The sequence below is a fragment of the Montipora capricornis genome, chromosome 10, assembly GCF_036669925.1.
Source record: "Montipora capricornis isolate CH-2021 chromosome 10, ASM3666992v2, whole genome shotgun sequence".
NCBI classification, from domain to species: Eukaryota; Metazoa; Cnidaria; class Anthozoa; order Scleractinia; family Acroporidae; genus Montipora; species Montipora capricornis.
In genome coordinates, this window is record NC_090892.1 from 52,542,828 (window position 1) to 52,550,327 (window position 7,500).

At 35.3% G+C, this 7,500-nt stretch overlaps 1 pseudogene; it reads left to right on the forward strand.

Moving 5' to 3' along the window:
- Positions 1 to 7,500, forward strand: part of LOC138021345 (ankyrin repeat domain-containing protein 27-like) — a 51,132-nt pseudogene that overhangs the window by 6,092 nt on the left and 37,540 nt on the right.

Genomic DNA, 7,500 nt, shown 5'->3' on the forward strand with positions numbered 1-7,500 from the left:
ACATAAAAGCTGTAACGGCTAGCTTTTTTCAATGCCTGCTTACATGTACATGTATTATGATGTTGTGGTTCAATTTTTTCCAGTTTTGATTTTTTCTATTTCACATATTTAAGTTTAATATTCATTGTCATAATCTGAAACAAACTTTAAGAAAATAATACATGTATCAAAATTGTACTACTTTGAAAATTTTTTGAACAAAATATAGAATTGAATTGCAAGATATATGTGCACTTATGGCCAAATCTATAGTTGAAAGTGCAATGTGATGGATTTTACACTTCAAAAGGATTTGACTGTAATACATCCACGTCAGTCTACTAAAGTCATGCTGCCCTCAGATCTGATTTGCTCACTGCTGCTGGCTGCTCGTATAGCTTTTGGTCAATGGTTTAAATATTCTGACCAGCAGAAAGTTGAACTTTTTCTGTTTGACTCTTCTGACATGCCAAATAATGAAAACATTGAAATTTTCTCTCTCACGTCCAGCACTTATAAGAGAGTCTAGTAAACGTTTTTATTTTTATTTTTGTGGTCATCATAATTAACCGAATTAACTTAAAACTTTCTTTCTTGACTTACTTTGTATCCCAGTGCCTGTGTTTGATTGCTTATGTGGTAATTAGAGTATTGGTGTAAGCCCCCCATGATGAGCTCATTTTATTTAGCTCTTGGGGCAAACGTGTATATAAACATTTTTAAATAAATTAATTTTAAAAAAAAAAAAGTCAGGTTTTTTCTTTCACTTAAACTTAAGTTAAGGAACCTTGTCAAAGAAAAACTAAGAGAGGTTGAGGTAGATTCATACTCTCAGTAAGCTTATTAAAGGCAACAGAAATATTAATTTTAATTGATAACTAAAAATCTTGCCCTTTTCAAACTTACAGGTACGGATCTTATTTGAAGAAACATTTTTTAATGCCACAAGCAAAGCTTTCCTGTTCTCTGTATTGAGCAGCCACTGGAAGGAGGAATAGGTACTTGCTGTGCATGTTCACTTATTTATAAAAACCCATGCAATATTGTAAAAGAGTCGGCAACTATGCCCCTGGCGTCGTTGCCTTGCATTGTTTCAGATCGGGACATCTCTCACTTCAATAACAGAATGATGGTAAACTACATTAAAACAGTGGATGGATAAAGTGACCCCTTATAACTAGCAACATTACTGTAACAATACAGTCTGTAAAATTAGTTGTAAATAGTTCTGAGGAGAGGGATAAATTGATGCAAATGTTTGCATGCGCCAGGTGGCTCAGTTGGTTGAGCATCCGGCTGTCATGCAGGAGGTCGTGGGTTCGAACCCCGGCCGGATCAACACTCAGGATCTTAAAATAACTAAGGATAAAGTGCTGCCTTTGCAACTTCATCTGCAAGTGGTTAGCCTTTCAAGTCTTCTTCTCGGGTAAGGACTATAAACCTTGGGCCCTGTCTCACAACATTAATAATATTATCTTCTACAACGTATTTTCATATACCTGTACATGTAAGATCTTTGTGTGGACATTAAAAAAACCACTCACTATTTCGAGAAGAGTAGGGTATGAAGTCCCCGGTGTTGTGGCTGTCCTGTTCTCTCCAGCAGAAGTGGCCGGCTTGGCAGTGATGTCTCCAAAAAGGCTTAGGGTGTATGAGGCCTTCTAAACAGAAACAGCCATACATTGTAAAGTCAAAAAGGGACTTAATTGCTGAGTGCTGGAACATGTCTATGTAGATGTACATGATTGTACAGTATACAGAACTGTATTATGCTGCTGGTGACAGCTCTGTTTCTTGAATGTTGTTCTTGCAAGGTCACCAACAACAACAACAGTTATTTGCGTTAAAACCCTTTCAGCCCCGAGGAGGCCCCCACTGACGAAAAAAATTGTCTGGCATTAGACAGAGTAAAATCTGGAAGTGTCACTCTTGGGAGTGAGTGGGTTTAACGAGAAAAAAATAATAATTACATAATTTTCAATTGAAAATATTCTGTCTTAGCACATGCAAGCAAGCTATTTATTTGATGATACATGCATTTCAGGCATGGAAAGTCACATCTTCCCTTTAAAAAAGACTTTGGGTTTTATAATTTAATTATGCTGAGTTGAAGGAAAGAGAAGGCTGGAGTGTTGGTCAAGTTTAATGTCAGATGGAAAAGCTCACTGTGCCTTTGGGAATAAAATCAAAACGTTGTACAAGGACTTTTAGAATAGCAGGTTCCATGTGGGTGTTTCTACAAATGCCATGATTAAAAATATTAGTTTCAGCCTTGTTTAATAATTAGTTAAAGATTTCTTTAACAGGTGGAAGTTTGGAGCCAGCTGTGAAGTCATTAGACACGCTCCAAGCATGTTGTGCATTCTTGTGGAACAATGCAGGTGTGATGTTATTCTGTCTTACATGGGCGACTAAATATACATACGTACAGTGTACCATAATGATTGTGTGATAGTGAGTTTCCAGATTGAAATACAGACCTCAGTTGAAGTGCATTCATGAGACTTTGAACTGTTACTGGGAGTTAATACAATGTACATGCATTTACATGTATTCAGCTCCCTACAATAAAAGTTGTATTGTATAACAAAAACTAAAAAATAATGGTGGGGGTGGGGATTCCCCAAGTACATTATTAGTCAGGTATCAACTTCACCAAGACCATTGGATGTAAAAGAGACCTTTTTTTAGAATTACTGTTTCCTTCTTTGTGGTACAAGGGAAGGAAAAGAACTCCGGAGTGTATATATTGTATCTTGCAGCAAAATTATGACACTGTATCTGTGCGGGAGCACACTCAGTCGCACACATATAAAACAATATTACACACACCAGAGAATGTAGCTGGAGCTCTTTGAATGCATGTTGGCTAATAATTATTATAATTTAAAGAGATGGGCTGTACATGTACATGTAGCATACTAAACTATGACACTGAGTACATGTAATTGGTGCAAATGAAATCTAAGTCACACTGGGATGTACACTGTATATCTTGGCAGAGGTTACCCTTCAAACCCCAAATCGAAAAGTAATTTAAAGAAAAAAATATTTTTTCTTGAATTTGAACCAAGAATGTTTTTCGTATGATTTAATTGACATGGAAAAAACGTTACTTTTTAAAGGGCTTAGTATCTTTTAACAAATATATTTATAGGTGTGCTGTACACTGCATTTAAATTTTAAAAAATCAAACTTTGTACTTTGAACATGTACCCCTGTATAACTGGCGACAGACTAGTAAGAGTGAAATGTCAGTTAAATATCATGCAATAGTTAAACACATTCAGTTACACGTACATTATTGCTCTCCCTGACTCCACAGCAGACTGCTATTTCCTTTGAAGAAACTACATTACATGTATTGTATTTTGCAACCTGCCTTTTGTAGGTAGTAAACAAACTCAGAGACAACAGATTGATGATATCTTAGCGTTATTTAATTCATCTTTTGAACAACTTGAGGGAGAGTCCTTACGACATCTTATGGTGAGTGTATTAATTTTGGTGATGGTTCAATTTTCCTTCAAAACAATAATTATAATTATATTAATAGATTAATTCATAATGTAAAACTAAAAGAAACATAACTCAAAGACCCTGATTACCTGTTGTGTACTATCTCTTGATTTACATGTACAGTACACAACATTGATTTTTTTCACTCAAATGCTTTGAACAGGAACACAGGATGCTGATGTTAAAATTGTAGTTGACATCATGTTTACATCATGCACTGTTGTATCACAATGACATACCATATTAATTATAAACTATGCGATCCACTGCTGCTCAAGATAAAAAAAAGTTCAACTTAACATAAAGACCCAAGCTTAAGTACATTTTATTTTCCATTTTCATTTTCATTTTGATTATTTACTTTTGCCTTTACAAGTCAGCTATGCTGAGTACATGTAATTTTTGAAACTCTGTTTCACGTTTAGGATGCATCTCATGCCATTTACACAAGAGCAATGCAAGCAGCTCTCAAGAATACACAGCTTGTAAGTTCTAAACAAATTAAAATAAATATACACTGTAATGCAACAGGACTTTAAATAGTCACTTTTGGACCATGTTTTGTTAATGATGTTCATGTACATAATAATAGCTGTACTTGTAATAACTTTTTATATCCTTTTGAGCAAAAATGGTGCATATTAAAGCGGTACTACGACCAAAAAAACAAATTCTTTTTTTTCTTTGGATTTCAAAACTATGTTAACTAAACACTAACTGACCCAAGTTTTAAGTTCTGATTTTAAAAAGACACCTGTTTATTTTAACTGGAATTTTCTTATTTATTGGTCCGCCATTACTAACTTTAAAATCTTGAGAGAGCTGGGTCGAGGAGAAAATGATGTCAAAGACTCACTAGTTTAAGAATGCAATGCGTGTGTACGCGGCCGAATTAATATGCAGCACAGGAACTCGTTTCTAATCAGGCTTTCAGACTTTTAAACCCGTGTTTTTGCATATGTAATAAATTGCATTTACACGCTGAAATTTTAAGCTAATTCAAGTAAATGACGTCATTTTCTCTAGATCCAACCCTCTGAGGTCCAATCGGCCAGTTTTGAATGTGAGTAATGGCGGACCGTGAAATCCAAAACTTACACTCAAAATAAACAGCCTTTGGATAAAATCAAAGCCCAATATTTTGCCAGTTAGGTGTTAAGCAAACACGCTTTCAAAATCTGAAGAAAAAAAGGAAATGATTTTTTGATCATAGTACCACTTTAAGGTCTTGTCATAGGTTTGATAATTAAAAATAAAATTGCTGAAAGTGTCTCATTTGCTGCAGAAATATAATAAACATTATGACTTAGAGTATTGATTTGTAGAAGATTTATTAAGTCCATCCAATTTTTGAAAAGCCCCTGAGATAGCACATTAATTTTACAGTCATTGTGTTGCAGCAAAATCGTGACTTGACCATGATAGCTTTGATTTGTGTTTTCTTGGCTCAAGAATATTGCCTAACAGTTGCCCTTTTTTTCGAGCTATGACAGTCTTTTTGATGTGCAAAACAGTGTCGGCATTCTTTGATGTGTCTTCTTTGTCTAAATCCCGATAAGAAAAACACAATGAAGGGAGGGAAGGAAAACAAAATAATGCAAAACAAAATTTCAGCTGACACAGTTTGGCTGAAAATTATCTCCAAACAATTTTTAAAAAAAGTAATTTAATCCCTTGTAGCTTAAACCTCTAGAATACATATAGGACATCTGTGTGTACATGTAACAGAGAAAAAAAAATAACTTTCACACAAAGAATACTTTTTTGGATGCAAAACTACAGTCAAGGAGCATTAAAAATGAATGATGTTTATTTCATTGTCAATGTCATAGCATACATATCAGATGAGATACATTTTAAAAACGTGACACCTTTAAAAAACGTGACCCACGTTAATTTTTGCTCTCCAGTGACTCTTGTTTTGTGCTGCAATATCCACCACCCCCAAGGACTGCAACTCTACTCTTAGACCAGAACTCTCCCTTTCCACTGCGAAATATTTATTGCGAAATAAAATTGTCTCATGCTAGGCCAATATATCTTTGTCTTTCCTTCTGGCTCATGTCAGGGCTGTAATAAAGTTATTTTCATTGGGGTAGTTGCTTTTTTTATTGTATATTTTCATGTACAATGTAATTTATGTAATATTGTTTTTTTGATAGCGAAAGCTTGCTCAAAATAATAGCAGTTATATGGACAATGTGAAGCTAGCTATTGAGGTAATTATGTGACTGTACATTGTACTGTCATATTGAAGATATACACACTCAGGTAAAAGTAGTTTTGAAATATCAATTGGAGAGTAGCTAGAGACTGCTATAATCCTGTAGAATTCACATTAAAATTCTTCTTGAATCTGGCATTTACAGTAAAGACTTGTCTGGTTTTCATCTAGCAAATGAATGGAGTTAAGTGAGTCACAGAGTTGTAATCACAACTGGTCATTAGTGAGAGCATGAGTGCTTGGATCTAATGAAAACCAAACACGAGAGGTGTAAGCAAGCCCTTTGTTTATCATCAATCTGGCTGTGACAATAAAACAGCAGGAGTGATCATGATAATTGGTAACCCCACAAAATGGTAAGGCCCTTAAAGTGGCAAAGACAGTAGGCAACTAAATGTACAATGTACAGTCCTAAAACCTGGGCCAGACATTATGCTTTCTAAACAAAGACAGGTGACTTAAGTATGCTGCAAAAGTTCAGCAGGGGCATAAAAAACACTGTCTCATAATAAAGTGATACATGTGACAAATGTCCGTGGTTGTCATTGACTGAGACACAATTTGCTCCAGAAAATGAGGAGAGGGAATGAGGATAATTATTATTTAACAGTAAGTCAGGTCACAAATGTTGAGAAGGTCACCAAGCAATTTGTAGCAGTGGCAACATTTAGTTATTTTACAACTGCTCAAGACATTACTGTGATAGTATGTCCGCAACGTGATTAAATAAGCAACAGTAGAACGACACGATACGCGAAAAGCCCCTGGTAGGCCTGGATTAGGTACCACCTGCCTCTGCTTCGTTTGTTTGTGACTCTGTGTTTAACTCTCGTTTGACTCTAATTAATAATAATATTAATATTTTTTGCTTTTATTGCCATAATAGATGCTCTACATACATTGTACAATAATGTAACTCCAAACCTGACTAGCTTGAAAGTTAAAGCCAGCCAATATCTATCAAGCACATAAAATCCCAGTTCGAATGAAGGCCTACTGTAAAATTTGGTTTCATATTATGTTCCTTTTACATGTAGACATATGTGATGAACAAGCTCCATGATCAACTTTTTAGAGGGATTAGTTCAATAGTTGGAAAAGAAGTGAGTGATTATTAGTTGAGAGGCTGGTTATTAGAGTATTAAGAATCAACATTTGTGTTCCAGTTTGGCACTCCATTTCACAAAAATTGTTAAAAAGCATGACTTGATTAATAACCCTGACAAGCAGGAGGGAACTGTTTGGGCTCCAGATATTTTTCAAAATGGTGACAGAGTTGAATTTGGGACCATTCTGAATACCCTATTAGAAATAAGAAAGAGATTTTTGCCTGTTGCAACCCTGTGCTAATCAGTGCCCTAAATACCTTCATGTAACATTTAGATGTTTAGTAAAGTTAATGCAGTAAATTTTATTAAGTGATAATATTTAGCAAGTATTGAATGAGGCTGAGTAGGATATGAAGAATTCTGCAGGTCGAGGAGGGTGTTATCCACCAAGGCCGAAGGCCGAGGTGGATATAACATACTCCGAGATCTGCAGAATTCTTCATATTCTACGAAAGCCGAATTCACTAATTGCTTTATTATTCATTCAAAATATTTTCTTGGCTCAAACTTCTAAACCTACTCATAGCCATTTTTCTGCTCAACAAAAATAACACAATCTCATTCCCAGCTTGTTTGGGCCAACGATTCAATAATTTGCAGCAGCTGCACTTTTGGCATCATTTTGACGTCATTGGTTTGATATAATCTGCAGCGGGCTGCTCTTTTGAC